At 37.6% G+C, this 16,085-nt stretch overlaps 1 protein-coding gene across 4 annotated transcripts in view; it reads right to left on the reverse strand.

Annotated features, from left to right (window-relative positions):
• LOC125240721 (innexin shaking-B) overlaps window positions 1–16,085 on the reverse strand; it is a 145,674-nt gene that overhangs the window by 110,279 nt on the left and 19,310 nt on the right. For 3 of the 4 annotated variants that reach the window (XM_048148751.1, XM_048148750.1, XM_048148749.1), the window contains exon 1: window positions 169–278. The exons of the other annotated variant lie outside the window; for it this stretch is intronic. The gene's annotated coding sequence lies outside the window, so the exon portion shown is untranslated. Of the gene's footprint in view, window positions 1–168; window positions 279–16,085 lie in introns of those variants that run through there. 4 annotated transcript variants of the gene reach the window in all.

Here is a 16,085-nt window from a genome sequence, read left to right on the forward strand (position 1 = left end):
TATTAAAAACTATTTCCTTTAAACTTCCAAGTTTTCCTTCATCGACCCAAACATGTGCGTCAACGAAAAGTTTCGGCAAAATCTCCCGGTGCAAAAAAAGTTGCGTCGAAAGTTTCGGCGAACCGCCGCGCGGTTCCGAATCACAATTATAAGCGGCTCTAAACTCACGGTTCCAGCCAGCACATCCAAGCTTCTATAACCTTGTTTTATTCTGGTTTTTTATTTTTAATTTCACTGTAACACAGGCACGACCGAGTGGGAGAGTAGCGCGGCGCGACTGACGGCCGACTCGTTCGCCGTCCGACTAAAAATAACGCCTGCATCGTCCATCGGTTACCAGTGGTTCAACTGTTTAATGTTTATATTTGGTACGAAAAAACTGATTACAAACGTTTTATGTAGTCGGTGAGGCAACCGTGATGAAAATTGGGTTTATCATAGCGGCCGGATTAGGTTCTGGAGTTTGGCGGATTGGCGCGGCGTTGCGACAAGGTGCAGGCGGCGTCATGAAAGTTATATTGACGGATTGCAATATTGACGATTGCGGTTCGTTACAACCAAATTTTATAACACCAATAGATTTTACCCGCGTCACTCTCCATCCCTTCAACTATCTCCAATTAAAAAATCACGTAAATTCGTCGCTCCGTTTTGCCGTGAAAGACGGACAAACACACAGACACACACACTTTCCCATTTATAACATTAGTAAGTATGGATATTCCTAAAACTTCGCAATGTCAAAATGGAACTGTCATCTATAGTTGTTAACTTGTTACTAAGTAAGGTACAGCTGGACACATCTCGACTGGGGGGCAATTATAACTGATCCATTTTCTCCATTATTACACTATGATGTTGAGTTCTACATGTATCCACTGAACACGCCTAACATATAACTTTTTTTTTTACAGTTCCAACATTTAAAAAAACAGTACTTTACTCCCATGTGAAAGTTCATCCGCAACGAAGGCTTCGTCAGGTGGCCACAAATCCAAATCAACAACATGCTTCGTCAAACAAACCGATGATGATATCCGAAACAGGGCTTCGTCTAATAACTCTAATTAATAATGCAAACATTAACATGGAAAAAATGGACCAGTTACATTTGCCCCCCTCCCCCCAGTCGAGATTTGCCCCGCTGTACCTTACATTAAATTTTCGATGAATATTTGTTTGAACTTTTCAGCTCACTAGGATAAAATATTAGTCTCTAAAATTAAAAATATCTTTAACATGTAAAAGTGACTATTTTGATGTGAGCAAATTACGAAAAGTACAAAAAACTTCGAAGTATGTAACAAATCAAATTAGTGGCTTGCAACCTGTCACTGCAATATCATTGCACAAGCAGTTTCATGTGCTCTGCATACTTCTTCTTCTGTACTTTTTCAGGAAAACGTGTATTCTATAAGGTTTATGGTGTTTCTTAAAAATCGTCCTTTTCCCGTAGAATCTTTTTGGTTCAAGAGTGTCGCCGCTAATCCTGAATGTAAATGAGGGGCGTTATTTGTATTAAAGCTTAAATTATAGGCTTCTCCTTAATCGACCGTTGGAAAACACAGAAAAAAAATATTAGTACTTATTAGTATCGAATAAAAAAAAGTATAACATACTTTTTGGTATGTTTATTTTCCATTTACGTATAAAAATTGGGAATAAAAATTATCCAGAAGCGATTTGGAAAAGATATTATTTTTATTTGTAGCTACTCTAACGCCGTGTCTTGCGTGGGCGACGGTCGCGCGACTGTCGCCGTCGCGTCTCATACTTCCATATCGATAAGGTTTGATTTCGTATGCGTCGCATCGACGTCGCGCGACCATCGCGTGACCGTCGCCCACGCAAGCCACGGCGTGAGTAAGTTCTATGTAATGTAAATCAACGACAACTGTGGAATGAATGGTCGCTTGCGGTATTTCCGGACCGATACGACCTTCAAATCTTCAAGAAAAGAGCGTACACCCATCTTAAAGGCCGGCAACGCACCTCCAACACCTCTGATGTTTCGGGTGTCCATGGGCGGCGGTGATCGCTTACCATCAGGCGACCTGTCTGCTCGTTTGCCTCCTAATCCTATTATTTCAATTTTCAAAAATACATTTATCATTGGCCCACCCTGTACTAATGCTGTACTGTAAAATTAAAAAACGCAACGTTTCGAGTTATTACAAAAACATTAAAACTCTTGTTATAATGAAGGTGAGTATTTATTTATTTGTTAGCTTGTTGTATCCCACTGATGGGCAAAAGCCTACCTGTCTTCCACGTGTCTTGGTCGAAAGCCTATCTTTTCGATCAAAATAAATAAAATAGTTATTAATATTAAAATTCTAATTTTTGGTATCTCCGATAGTTTCATTCACTTTCCCAGTCAAACACTAATCAATAATAATAGATTTATAAATTTAACAGAATTTTCTTTATATAACAAATAATAAATACCGATAAATGTATAATTGACTACCAAATGTAATAACAATTTAAAGTTTTTTTTTGTTAATACTAGAAATTAATTATTGACGTGTAAAATACTATTTTTTACCAATAAACGCTATCTATCTAATAAACGATTACCTACTAAAGGCCATAATGTTGACCTCAGTACACAGACTTGACATCCCACCCCCTGAAAGCATATAATATTAGAAAGCGGACAAGTCTCCGAGGACACACCTCGGACACTGGCGATCAAATATATGAAAGAGGCGAGTTCCTAGCACACAGTCTAAGCTCGTGTAGGTGAACGCGTACTATGCTCGTATGAGTCGTATGAGTGAAATATGACAGGTCGACTGTTCGCGTTTTTGCGCGGGGGTGGGCGGCACTTTCAGCGGGGAGCGGGAGTGGCCATACTGTACGATAGTACTCTTTATTATACTATGCCGAGGAAGAGTCGCAGTTGCTAGCTCATTGAGCATACAGTCGTTGTGTGAGCGCGTAATGACATGATAGGCTGTTCCTTCGCATGTACAGACAGACAGACATGGAAATGATGCAAGCATATTGCGCAATATGTAAAAACACAGTATGGCCACTCCCGCTCCCCGCTGAAAGTGCCGCCCACCCCCTGTCGGTTAGCTCACAGTTACCGCCAGTCAAAAACGCGAACAGTCGACCTGTCATATGTCACTCATACAAGCATGGTACGCGTTCACCTACACGAGCTTAGACTGTGTGCCAGGAACGCGCCTCTTTCGTATATTTGATCGCCAGTGTCCGAGGTGTGGTTGCGACAGACAGGCGTATTCATTACAAATCGTTCCACATGTCCGATCTCCTTCCTCCATATCGTCACTACTTTTTAAAAAACTTGTATCTTCGTCTGTCAATGAAAAGAAAATTGTAGTAAGTATGTATGGAATGCATATAGACTTACTGCGTTTTAACTTTGAGGAGAAGCATGAGATACGAGATTTTTTTAAAGTAGTGACGATATATCTGTGGAAAGTTAGCTAAAATAGAAAAAAAATACGATAGATACTGGGATATAACTAATATGTGTGGTTATTTTCTCTGTATTTATTTTCATTCTTAGGCTAGGTAAAAAAAAGCTGACATTGAAACACGCATCTTTGTAAGTTCCAGGTTTTTAAAAGCAGTTAATGTGTGGTTATTACACAGATGTCATATCTACCATAGATCAAGCAAACGTATCTACTTAGCGTGTCAAATGAACTCAGTAAAATCCACTGAGTTGTCCGTCTTTACTCGCAGCTTGCAGCTTTCGGGCGTCAATTTTTTGTAAGTTGAAGTCAATCAAAACATAAAAAATGCCTCGTTACGTGATATTCAATTGCAACAACACAAAAATTATGAACAATCAAGAGCCTGAGACATATTTAAAATTACAGGCAAGAAACAACTTCAGTACAAAATTTGACACGCTCGGCCCCTATACAAATAGATGAACTTGTTTCTTCTATATAAATAAAGTTCTGTGGGTTATTACTATTAAAAGTCAAATGTTGGAGCTAAATACCATCCAACATTTTGAGTAACAAATTTTGCGTGTAAACAATAATCGATAAACAATATACATTACTAAAGGCCACAGTGACCTCACAACGTTACATTGTCCCCCGTCCGGCCCTTAAATAAAAGATGCCTCTGGCTGCGCTAGCCTTAGGCACTGGTCCCACCGCGAGCTAGTAAGCTACGAACTATCGGCTATAAAAACGAACAAAAGATAATCACTCCCGTGCAAATAAAAGAGACACGGCGATGTTTATAGTTACTCGCCCAGCGGTGAGCTATCAATATCGCCGTGTCTCTTTTATTTGCACGGGGGTACTTATCTTTTGTTCGTTTTTATAGCCGATAGCTCATAGCTTACTAGCTCGCGGTGGGACCAGTGCCTTAAGCACTGGTCCCACCAGAGGCAAGTAAACTATCAGCTATAATAACCTAACCACAAAATTAAACAACTAGGGAACCAATCAATTTTTTTTTTATACTACGTCGGCGGCAAACAAGCTTACGGCCCGCCCGATGGAAAGCGGTCACCGCAACCCACGGACGCCTGCAAGTCCTGCAACTCAAAGAGTGATTTTATTGAATACTAGCTTTTTCCCGCGGCTTCGCTCGCATTAGAAAGAGACAAAAAGTAGCCTATGTCACTCTCCCTTCAATTATCTCCACCTAAAAATCATGTCAAATCGTCGCTTCGTTTTGAGGTGAAAGACGGACAAACAAACAGACACACACTTTCCCATTTATAATATTAGTATGGATTTTTTGATTTGTTCTTTTTCAAGTAGTCACACTACTATATATAAATTATAAATTGAAATAGATAGATAGAAAAAACGACAAGGCCCACTGGTGGCCGAGCCGGGAATCGAACCCGGGGTGTTTAGCTTACGCGGCTAACGTCTTTACCACTAGACCACCCGCCCGCCGGCGTGTTTGTCGTTTTTTTCTTTCCTGTATGATATCTATTTCAATTCACAAAATTACAATTTTGATAAAAACCCCCGCCCGCGACATAGTAGACCGATTTTCATGAAACATGGCTAAGAACACTCCCGACTAATTCAGCTTAGAAACAGAAAAAAAAAATCTAAATCGGTTCGTCCGTTCGGGAGCTAGGATGCCACAGACAGACAGACAGACACGTCTAACTTATAACACCCCGTCGTTTTTGCGTCGGGATTTAAAAACGAACAAAAGATAGTCGCTCCCGTGTAAATAAAAGAGATAGCGAGCGATTTGTAGCTCATAGCTCGGCTACGAACTATAACTCGCCTGTTAAACTTTCGTGAGACATATTCAAATATTTCATGAAACTATGGTTGAACTCAAGTTATTGCATCACTACTGCTACGACTACGACATGTTTCAGGCCAATTTTGGAGGCCCTTCTTCACAGCAGTAGCGATATAATAACGTGAGTACTACCTTAGTCTCATTAAATATAACTCGCTCACGCTATCATCGCGTCTTTTTTAACCCCCGACGCAAAAACGACGGGGTGTTATAAGTTTGACCTGTTTGTATGTCTGTCTGTGTGTGTGTCTCCCGGTGGCATCGTAGATCCCGGACGGATGAACCGATTTAGATTTAGTCTTTTTTTGTTTGAAAGTTGAGTTAGTCGGGAGTGTTCTCAGCACTGTTTTATGATAATCGGTCCATGTCGGGGGTTTTTTTTTTTCAAAATTTTATGAATAGGGGGCCGATTTTTGAATCGCGTGAAACTACCACTTGTTTTATAATTACTAGCCTTTCTTTTTCAAAAATAGCATTACGTCGTTTTCCACAGACTTTCGAACGTCGAATTCGAAATTCAAAAATCTATCCCTAGGTTATATTTTCATAGCCTAGGATAGCCCTAGAATTCATAGCCCTAGGATTTTTATTCGAAATAAAATTATTTTATTTTATTTATATTTATTTATAGCCGATAGCTCCTAGCTGACTCGCTGCCGGTGGGGCCAGTGCCTTAATGTATTCGGTATTGATATTCCGACGGTAGTTATCAAGTATTTCTGCTCGGTATTTAGATGAAGCATCTTTCAAATTGATGGGTTTGCATAATTGTTTATCAAATATTCTTTTAAGTTTTATTTGCTAGTTCAAAAATAGGAATACTTTTTTTTTTATCAAAATTGTCACTGAAAAATCGAGTATTTAATTAATTCAGATAATTATGTAACATCGAAAGAAGCACGTTAGTATTATTCACGGATGTTTTCTATGTTTATATTCAAATAAATTATTATATTAAATAACAAATAATATTTAATTCATAAGAAATGAACTAAAATTAAAACTTCAAATAAATAACAGGGAACTTGACTGTAGTTAAAATATAAAAAAAAAAAAAAAAAAAAAAACATTCAGTCGAATTGAGAACCTCCTCCTTTTTTGAAGTCGGTTAAAAATATTTTACATCATGCACGAAATAAAGCATCAGATAATGATAAGAAAAACATGGACAGACGTTATTTTTAAATCCAATTTCTAGTTAATAAGTGAGGTAAAAAATATGTGAAATAGCTAAGTTGACTGTGACGTCACTCAATTAATCAAATTTGTTCCACTGACAGTTCTTAAAAAGAAGCTGATTTGACTAGGAGGCCAGCAGCCTATTATTCAATGGGTAATTGAAGTAAGTACTATGTAAATATGTGAAGTGTAGGTACTATATGTATACTCGTAATTGGTTCTGGGATGAACTACTGCATCTGAACAATATTTCTAAAATGATAAAGATGTGAGTGTATAGTGTCGCGTCTTTTTTAGGGTTCCGTAGTCAACTAGGAACCCTTATAGTTTCGCCATGTCTGTCTGTCCGTCCGTCCGTCCGTCCGTCCGTCCGTCCGTCCGTCCGCGGATAATCTCAGTAACCGTTAGCACTAGAAAGCTGAAATTTGGTACCAATATGTATATCAATCACGCCAACAAAGTGCAAAAATAAAAAACCGGCCAAGAGCGTGTCGGGCCACGCTCAGTGTAGGGTTCCGTAGTTTTTCGTATTTTTCTCAAAAACTACTGAAGCTATCAAGTTCAAAACAATTTTCCAAGAAAGTCTTTATAAAGTTCTACTTTTGTGATTTTTTTCATATTTTTGAAACATATGGTTCAAAAGTTAGAGGGGGGGGACGCACTTTTTTTTCCTTTAGGAGCGATTATTTCCGAAAATATTAATATCATCAAAAAACGATCTTAGTAAACTAAGGGTTTACTAGAGATTCATTTTTAAATACCTATCCAACAATATATCACACGTTGGGGTTGGAATGAAAAAAAATTTCAGCCCCCACTTTACATGTAGGGGGGGTACCCTAATAAAACATTTTTTCCCATTTTTTATTTTTGCACTTTGTTGGCGTGATTGAAATACATATTGGTACCAAATTTCAGCTTTCTAGTGCTTACGGTTACTGAGATTATCCGCGGACGGACGGACGGACGGACGGACGGACGGACGGACGGACGGACGGACGGACAGACAGACATGGCGAAACTATAAGGGTTCCTAGTTGACTACGGAACCCTAAAAAGAGACAGTCAAACGATATTTTTGTATGAAACCGGCAAAAAGAAAGTGAAATTTTTAACTTGGTACTCAAACACTTTCATTATAGTAAAGAAAATTTTACATCATATATTCGATTAAGTATATCGAAAACAGATCACAGAAGTACAATTCATCCATTGAATTACTATGTACTAACATACTAGAAATTACACCCCAAACAAAGTCTGTGCTCCGGCCGGCAGCGCGCGGCGCATGCGTGGGGAGGTACCGTGTCATAGAGTAAGACTTGACCAATGACCACCTAGACGCGACACTCTTAGTGTAGACCTTTTTTTATACTTTTTGTAAAATACTAACCCTCTTATTCATAAACGCACACTAAAGTTATCAAGCCGATAAAGTTCGTTTGTCCCTTTTCGGCGTATTGGTGTGATAGAAAGGGACAAACGAACTTTATCGGCTTGATAACTTTAGTGAACGTTTATGAATAAGGGGGTAAGTAGTTTAATTTTAGCACTATCATACATTGTGCTATGTTTAAGTTCTACTAAGTGAAACAAAAATACATTATTGATTTTTTTCATATACCTACTTTAATTGCCCTTGAAGAAAATCATAGGTTATTATTGTATGAAAATATCGATTACAACTCGTGTTAGAACTGTGTAGTATTCATAAGTATAACGTGAAATAAATTTAACATTTCTCTTTTATATATTACAAACAGAATATAATCACAATTACTATACTTCATTACCTACATGTCAAGTCTGTGCGATTATGATGCGATTAATCTATGATTTCGTTCAACAAAATGGCAGCGATACCTTCGCGTTTGAGGAGCGCGTCCCTTCATTGAAATAATTACTTAAACAAAGATCGATTTTAACATAGCGTGTATACTAACCGAGACGTCACGACACGTCGACACGTCAGTTTTATTCGATTTTCTCGTATGGCTTAAACAGCATCTTGTTGCGCAGGAAGGCATTTTTACATTTTATTTGTGTGCAGGCAGAAACATAAGTCCAATGGACTTATGTTTGTAGCGCAAACGTTTTGCTCGCAGTGTCCTCTCTAGTATTACCTCAATGAGTTCATCATTATCTTTAGTGAAGTCAGTCATTTTCCATATCAAGACGCCACCCGCCGTCCGTTGCTATTATTGTACAAAACGAATACAGACCGTCACGTGCGGCGTGTGACCTTCGCCCGTCGAACCACCCGCCACCGGCGACGTTTCAAAGAAACCACCCTCAAACATTTCCGAACAAAACATTCGAACGTCGTCAGTCGCGGACCCGCGTAAAAAACCACAACACGTTCTATGAACATTGGTCAAGTGCGAGTCGGTTTTCGACTTTTCCATACAAAGAACTCATGAGCGCCTGAACGACTGTGATGGCAAAGTTAACTTTTCGCACTTACAAGACTTTACGTATATATCTCGGAAACGATAAGAGATAGAGCAAAATGGACTTCAGATTTGGGCTGTCGTTGCCACAAATTCTATGTTTTCGTCAACAGAGACCTTTTTTTGGACCGATTTGAACAAAATTTTGCTCAGTCCACTTACAAACGGTCTTAAGCGCCTCCTTTTTAGTAGGAACTTAAGTCATTTTGGCAAATGAAAAAAAAAATTGAACAATTTCTAAAAAGAAAAAGACAGAAATGAATTTCTTTCTACCTGTCCATCACGCTTACAAAATTTTAAGACGTTTAGTAACTGCTTACAGCGTCAGTGAGTGAAAATCTTAATTTGAGTTTTTTCTCGTAAGTCCGACTTACGCTTGACTGTAGATTTCTAATAGGTTTTCCTGTAATCTACAGGTAGAGGGCTATCTCGTGTATTTTTTTGAAAATTTTACGCTAAGTAGTTTCGGAGATAAGGGGGGGGGAATAGTCATTTTTTGTCTATTTTCTTAAATTACTCCTAAAGTACAAAAATTAAAAATTAAAAAAAAATATATTTCAAATGCTCAAAAAATGCTCTTTCATTTGATATATAACACAATATAGTTTTAATAACTTTGATTTTTAATTTTCAAGTTTACCCCCCAAAAGTGACCCCTATGATTAAATTTCATTTAATTAAATTACATGTCCGTCTTTGGGCCACAGGTTTACATATGTGTACCAAATTTCAAGTAAATCGGTCCAGTAGTTTCGGAGAAATCGGCTGTAACAGAGGGACAGACAGACACACGAGTGATCCTATAAGGGTTCCGTTTTTCCTCTTTGAGGTACGGAACCCTAAAAATGGAAAAAAATGTTTTATTAGGGTACCCCCCCTACATGTAAAGTGGGGGCTGATATTTTTTTTCATTCTAACCCCAACATGTGATATATTGTTGGATAGGTATTTAAAAATGAATAAGGGTTTACTAAGATCGTTTTTTGATAATATTAATATTTTCGGAAATAATCGCTCCTAAAGAAAAAAAAAAGTGCGTCCCCCCCCCTCTAACTTTTTAACCATATGTTTAAAAAATATGAAAAAAATCACAAAAGTAGAACTTTATAAAGACTTTCTAGGAAAATTGTTTTGAACTTGATAGGTTCAGTAGTTTTTGAGAAAAATACTGAAAACTACGGAACCCTACACTGAGCGTGGCCCGACACGCTCTTGGCCGGTTTTCTAGAAAAGCCTTCATCTCGGACACTGATATTATTGGATCTAAGGTCTACAGTACAATTCAGGTCTAAAGTATTACCTACATACCCATTTATTGGATACTGAATAGATAACATTCGCACTTTTTTATGGCATAGGAGGCAAACGAGCAGACAGGTCGCCTGATGGTAAGCGATCACTGCTGCCCATGGACACCCGAAACACCAGAAGTGTTGGAGGTGCGTTGCCGGCCTTCAATATGTTTTGTTTTGAGAATAAGCGCGAACACCTGGCTTGTCGCGCTTCTGAACGCCATTTCAAAATCTAAAAGTTATAATATATTAAACAAACGCAAAACAGAAGGTAAGATAGTGTTCGAAGTTTAAAAATATCTGTTATTTTTCATAATTACTCGTCTCGGGTTACGCCGTCCAGAGTGACAGGTTATGACATGCTTGACATGCTCTGACATGATTTCTTGACGGTAAATGCTCAAGATTTTCGTAAATTATGACGTAAGATGTAACTAGTTTAAGAATAAGATGACTTCTTATATAAGTTATACAATAGAATAGTTGGTTTACTCATCATTAAGCCTATGATGATAATTATTAAAATAAGTATCTGTTTGATGTCAATGCAGTGTGCACACAAATTTCAATAGACCATCGGCACACCTCGGACACTGGCGATCAAATATATGAAAGAGGCGCGTTCCTAGCACACAGTCTAAGCTTGTATAGGTAAACGCGTACTATGCTTGTATGAGTGAGATATGACAGGTCGACTGTTCGCGTTTTTGACAGGTAACTGTGAAGTAACCGAGAGGGGGTGGGCGGCACTTTCAGCGGGGAGCGGGAGTGGCCACACTGCACGATAGTACTCTTTATTATACTGTGCCATCAGGATAATTTATTTCTCACGAATACAGTCTCTACTATTGACTTAAAATCTATGATAGCAGGTTAATAAGGCAGTTGTCACAGTGGTAGCGATCTGTAGCGGCAAGTAAGTATTAGATGTAACAAAACATGCAAGTAGGCACCCTTTTTAACTTTACATGCCACAGGGCCCGCATTCGGGGAAATTAAATAATAATAGTAACTTTCATTCGTTGTTATCTCGCCTGCGGGGACTCTCCATATGCTCCATACCGACATTACCGAACAAGTTAACGACCAATTAAATTGCACTAGTTTCAATGGTTGTTATCTCGCCTGCGGGGACTCCCCGTATGCTGCATACCGAACAAGTTAACGACCAATTAAATTGCACCTGTTTCAATGGTTGTTATCTTGCCTGCAGGGACTCCCCGTATGCTGCATACCGAACGAGTTAACGACCAATTAAATTGCATCACTTTCATTGGTTGTTATCTCGCCTGCGGGAACTCCCCGTATGCTGCATATCGAACGAGTTAACGACCAATTAAATTGCACCAGTTTCAATGGTTGTTATCTCGCCTGCGGGGACTCCCCGTATGCTGTATACCGAACGAGCTATCAACTAATGGATATGCGCCATTAAAAATGTCGCCTCTACTAAAAATACCAAAATTATTGTATCAGCTCAAAACTATAAACCAAATATTAGTACACCTACAATGATAAATCGGCGTGGCAGTGTGTGATTGGCCCGAGTGTGAAAATATAGCATTTCCGGCGACACCCGAGTGTCGCGAGGATGACAAATGGCGTCTGTGTCACGGTGCATCATAGTGCATATGCAGACTGCGCCAGGCCTTAAGTTGAGCAGCCAACTGCATTTTTAACCCCCGACGCAAAAACGACGGGGTGTTATTAGTTTGACGTGTCTGTCTGTGTGTATATCTGTCTGTTTGTCTGTCTGTCTGTCTGTCTGTGTGTGTATCTGTCTGTGGCATCGTAGCTCTGGAACGGATGAACCGATTTTGATTTAATTGTTTTGTCTGAAAGCTGAGTTAGTCGGGAGAGTTCTTAGCCATAATTCATGAAAATCGGTCCACTGTGTCGCGGTCGGGGGTTTATTCAAAATTTTAATTTTGTGGTTTGGTTATATATTTTTTCTACTCCCGAACTATTATTCGTCATTTACAGGGTCGTGCATACATCTTTAAAACCCTACATAAAAGTCTATTCGCAAAGCCAGCGTCCGACGGCTTTCAGCGCATGCGCGCAGTATCGAAAAAACTGAAAACGAATTGTTTGGCTCTGTAACCATGGCAACGCATTGTTATAACGATACTGCGCGCGTGCGCGGGAAGGCTTTGGGCAGCTGAGCTGACAGTGCAAACCTTTGCGTCAAAATACAGGAAACAGTGTGAATTTCACGAAAATTATTCAAGAAAACAATGAAAAACTAAGTGCATGGTCGTAGAAAAAGTATTGTATGCAACGGTGTTTAACTGAGTCAAAAAATACTCGTGGCGTTTAATAACAATTTTCGGCTTCGCCTCAAATTGTTACCCATGCCACTCGTCTTTTTTGACCTCCTTTAAACGCCTATTGCATAAATTTTAAAGTAGTCACGATATGACAGATCGACTGTTCGCGTTTTTGACAGGCGGTAACTGTGAGGTAACCGAGAGGGGGTGGGCAGCACTTTCAGCGGGGAGCGGGAGTGGCCATACTGTACGATAGTACTCTTTATTATACTGTGACTGAGCTATGATTTTAACAACAGATGTCATATATACCATAGATCAAGCAAACGTATCTACTTAGCGTGTCAAATGAACTCAGTGAAATACACTGAGTTGTCCGTCTTTACTCGCAGCTTGCAGCTTTCGGGCGTCAATTTTTGTAAGTTGAAGTCAACAAAAACATTAAAAATGCCTCGTTACATGATATTTAATTGCAACAACATAAAACTTATCAACACTCAAGGTCCTGAGACATATTTAAAATCACAGGCAAGTAACAACTTCAGTACAAAATCTGACACGCTCGGCCGCCATACAAATAAATGAACTCGTTTCTTCTATGTAAATCTAATTCTGTGATTTTAACAGTACTCGTCTCGTGGCCTAAAAATAACTGTAGTCACAAAACACATGTAAATAATCGTTACAAAACGTAAAATCCTCGGAAATCATAATAAAGGTGTTCCAGCGTTTATTCTCATTGGAGGAAATCCAAACAAAATATATCACATTTTACAACGATTCGCAGCTTTATATTATTATCTATGAAAACATATTACTTTATGGTTCAGATGATGGATCTTTATCGTTTTTTTTAGTACATTATGGGTTCTAATTTGTCTTTTCCGGTTTCCGATTGGTTACATTTGAAACAATTTCTGTTTATTTATTGGATATATGTCAATTTTGAACTTTTTAATTTATTTATTTATAACACTTAAATAAAAATTTGGTACAATAAATATTATAAACTAGGCAATAAAAAATAATAATAATAAAACTAAAAATCTAAGTCTAAAGAGGGACCCTGAGGCATAGTGCCCAAGATGCTGGCAGCATTTCCTCGCTGAATCGCAATACTTATACGTTGAGCGAGGAAGCTGCCAGCTCTTTTGTCCCCCGTAGTCTTAGTCAGCCGCTTCGCCAAGTCCCTGTATAAAATCTGGGCGCCCGGACCCCACGGACCGAGGGTCTCGACGCCAAAAGCAACAAAGTTGTAATTGGCGTCGAGACCTCCGTATTTACCGTCTTTTATTCGTCTCTGCAGCCTCTGCAGAACATTTGAACTATTTATACACCGATTTTTTTTTGTTTTCCGTTAAATTCAACACGTAGCTAATTCCGTTAACTTTCCGCTAACTTGAATTCCGTTAACTTTAAGGGAAGGTTCTTTAGATCAAATACTATTAATTTCTCTAAGAAACAAGCGTCTAAACCTTTGACGGTTATCGAGTTATTAAAAAAATTAAGATAATTACTGAACACTTGTGTGACAGCCTTTACCAATTCCTAATGTTATTTGTTTTGACATGTACCGTCAATGACTTGACACTAACTTGAATGTAATTCTTAAGGGTCTCTCACACTAACAAATTCATTTATTATGTATGAAAACGATGAAAAATTTTTTTGCGAATTTAACTAAAAGTGATATACAGGATGGTTCCTGATAATGAACCTAACGACGTGTCAAATTTAACGGAAAACAAAACAAACTCGGTGTATAGCTTTTCGTTAAATTCGATTTTTTTTCCATTCCATACAATACAGTCAAGTGTAAAAATATGGGTGCGTACAACTTATCAAAAATATGTCCCATAGCACTTTATGTCGGCGGAATAAGGTCTCGGTACATATTTTTGAGCGGATAAAATCGATACGTATTTTTGCACTTGACTGTACATAAAAGTAATGAATTAATTAGTGTGAGAGGACCTTAATCATATTATTAAAGTCAGTGTCAAGTGTCTGACGGCACATGTCAAAACAAGAAACATAAGGAAGTGGTAAGGGATGCCACATACGTGTTCAGCAATTAAATTATTATTTTTAATAATTCGATAACCGTAAAGAGTTAGGACGCTAGTTTTTCTTAGAGAAATCAATTGAATTGGACCTTAAGAACCTTCCCTTAAAGTTAACGTAATTCAATAAAAAACGGTGTATGTATAAGTATGAATTTCTTTGCCTAGCACCTATGGGCCGGGTTGGGTTGCCCAGGGGGCCGATTTTTGAGTCTCACTGTCACTAAAATACCGGTTGAAAACGGTGAATAGCCTATTATTTTCAGTGACAATTTTCTGAATTCGAACGCCGTGAGACTCAAAAATCGGCCCCCAGTCGCAAAATATCATAGCAAAGTTCTAAATTGGAATCGAACCTGGGACTCTTAGCTTTCTACCTGTTAAACTAGGGCTTCCAAATATCTGGAGATCAAGGATAATATGGATGGTGATAAGCAATAATGTGTCAACCCACAAAAACTAAAAAAATGAGATTTTAATGCCATGTTATAGCTGGATTTTTAAACTTCTATTTGCAAAAATGACCTTTTCATTTTGAAAATTTTTACTATCCCAAAAGTAAAAAAATAGGTTAACACAAATCCTATATCGTGTGTTGCCTGTTTTGCATTAATGTGTCAAGAACCTTAACTTATTATAGTAATTGGCAGAAGACATATTTAAATTACAATAATGTGTTATGAGGGTTGACTCAACGATTTTTTTACACTTGACTCATTCTTGCAAAACGCAAAAAATGACATAGTTACCCACTATGAGACTTGAATGATTATTGCAAAATGATATTTTATTCGTTGTTTTATGCTACGACCCGTGTTATAAAACATAAGTCATTATTGTTAAATTATATTCGGGTCATAAATTGTTCGTTTTTGGTGTAAGTACCATGACACTATATTGTAAAATATAACTGTTCATATTAATTTATGTTTGAATAAGTTATGACTTAGTCCATTAGTATATTTTTGCACATGAATGGTAAATTCAGTACGAAATTGAACATTTTAAGTCATGAATATACATATTCGTTATTATAATTTGCAAACATTTTTTACAAGTACGTGTTTATATAAAAATCTAACTACTATTTTTTTATAATTACTAATTACATTAAGACGTGTTAATGTATGCATAAAAATATTGTTTGATTTTTGAATACTTACTGAATGGTAGTTTATTATTTTGTTAAAGATATTTTATGTTTTGTTCTTGTACAAGTCATGAGTTATTCATAATTTAAATGACTTAGTCTATTTCTTAGCGTAAAAAAATTTGTTGTATATTTTAGATAAGTAGTTTGTTTTTTTTTAAAGATGATTATTTGGTTTTTGTAACGATTTTTTGTTGAAAAAGCACAGATAATTTAAATATGTGTCTAGAAATGATCATTACTCTAATAGTTAATTTATAGTATTTTATTCAACAGGCGTTTAAAGGAGGTCAAGAAATATGAGTGGCGTACTTTCCACGAGTATTTTGGAGTCAGTTAAACACCATTGCATACAATACTTTTACAACGACCATGCACTTAGTTTTTAATAGTTTTTTTTAAATAATTCT

The sequence above is a fragment of the Leguminivora glycinivorella genome, chromosome Z (genome assembly GCF_023078275.1).
Source record: "Leguminivora glycinivorella isolate SPB_JAAS2020 chromosome Z, LegGlyc_1.1, whole genome shotgun sequence".
Classification (NCBI taxonomy): domain Eukaryota; kingdom Metazoa; phylum Arthropoda; class Insecta; order Lepidoptera; family Tortricidae; genus Leguminivora; species Leguminivora glycinivorella.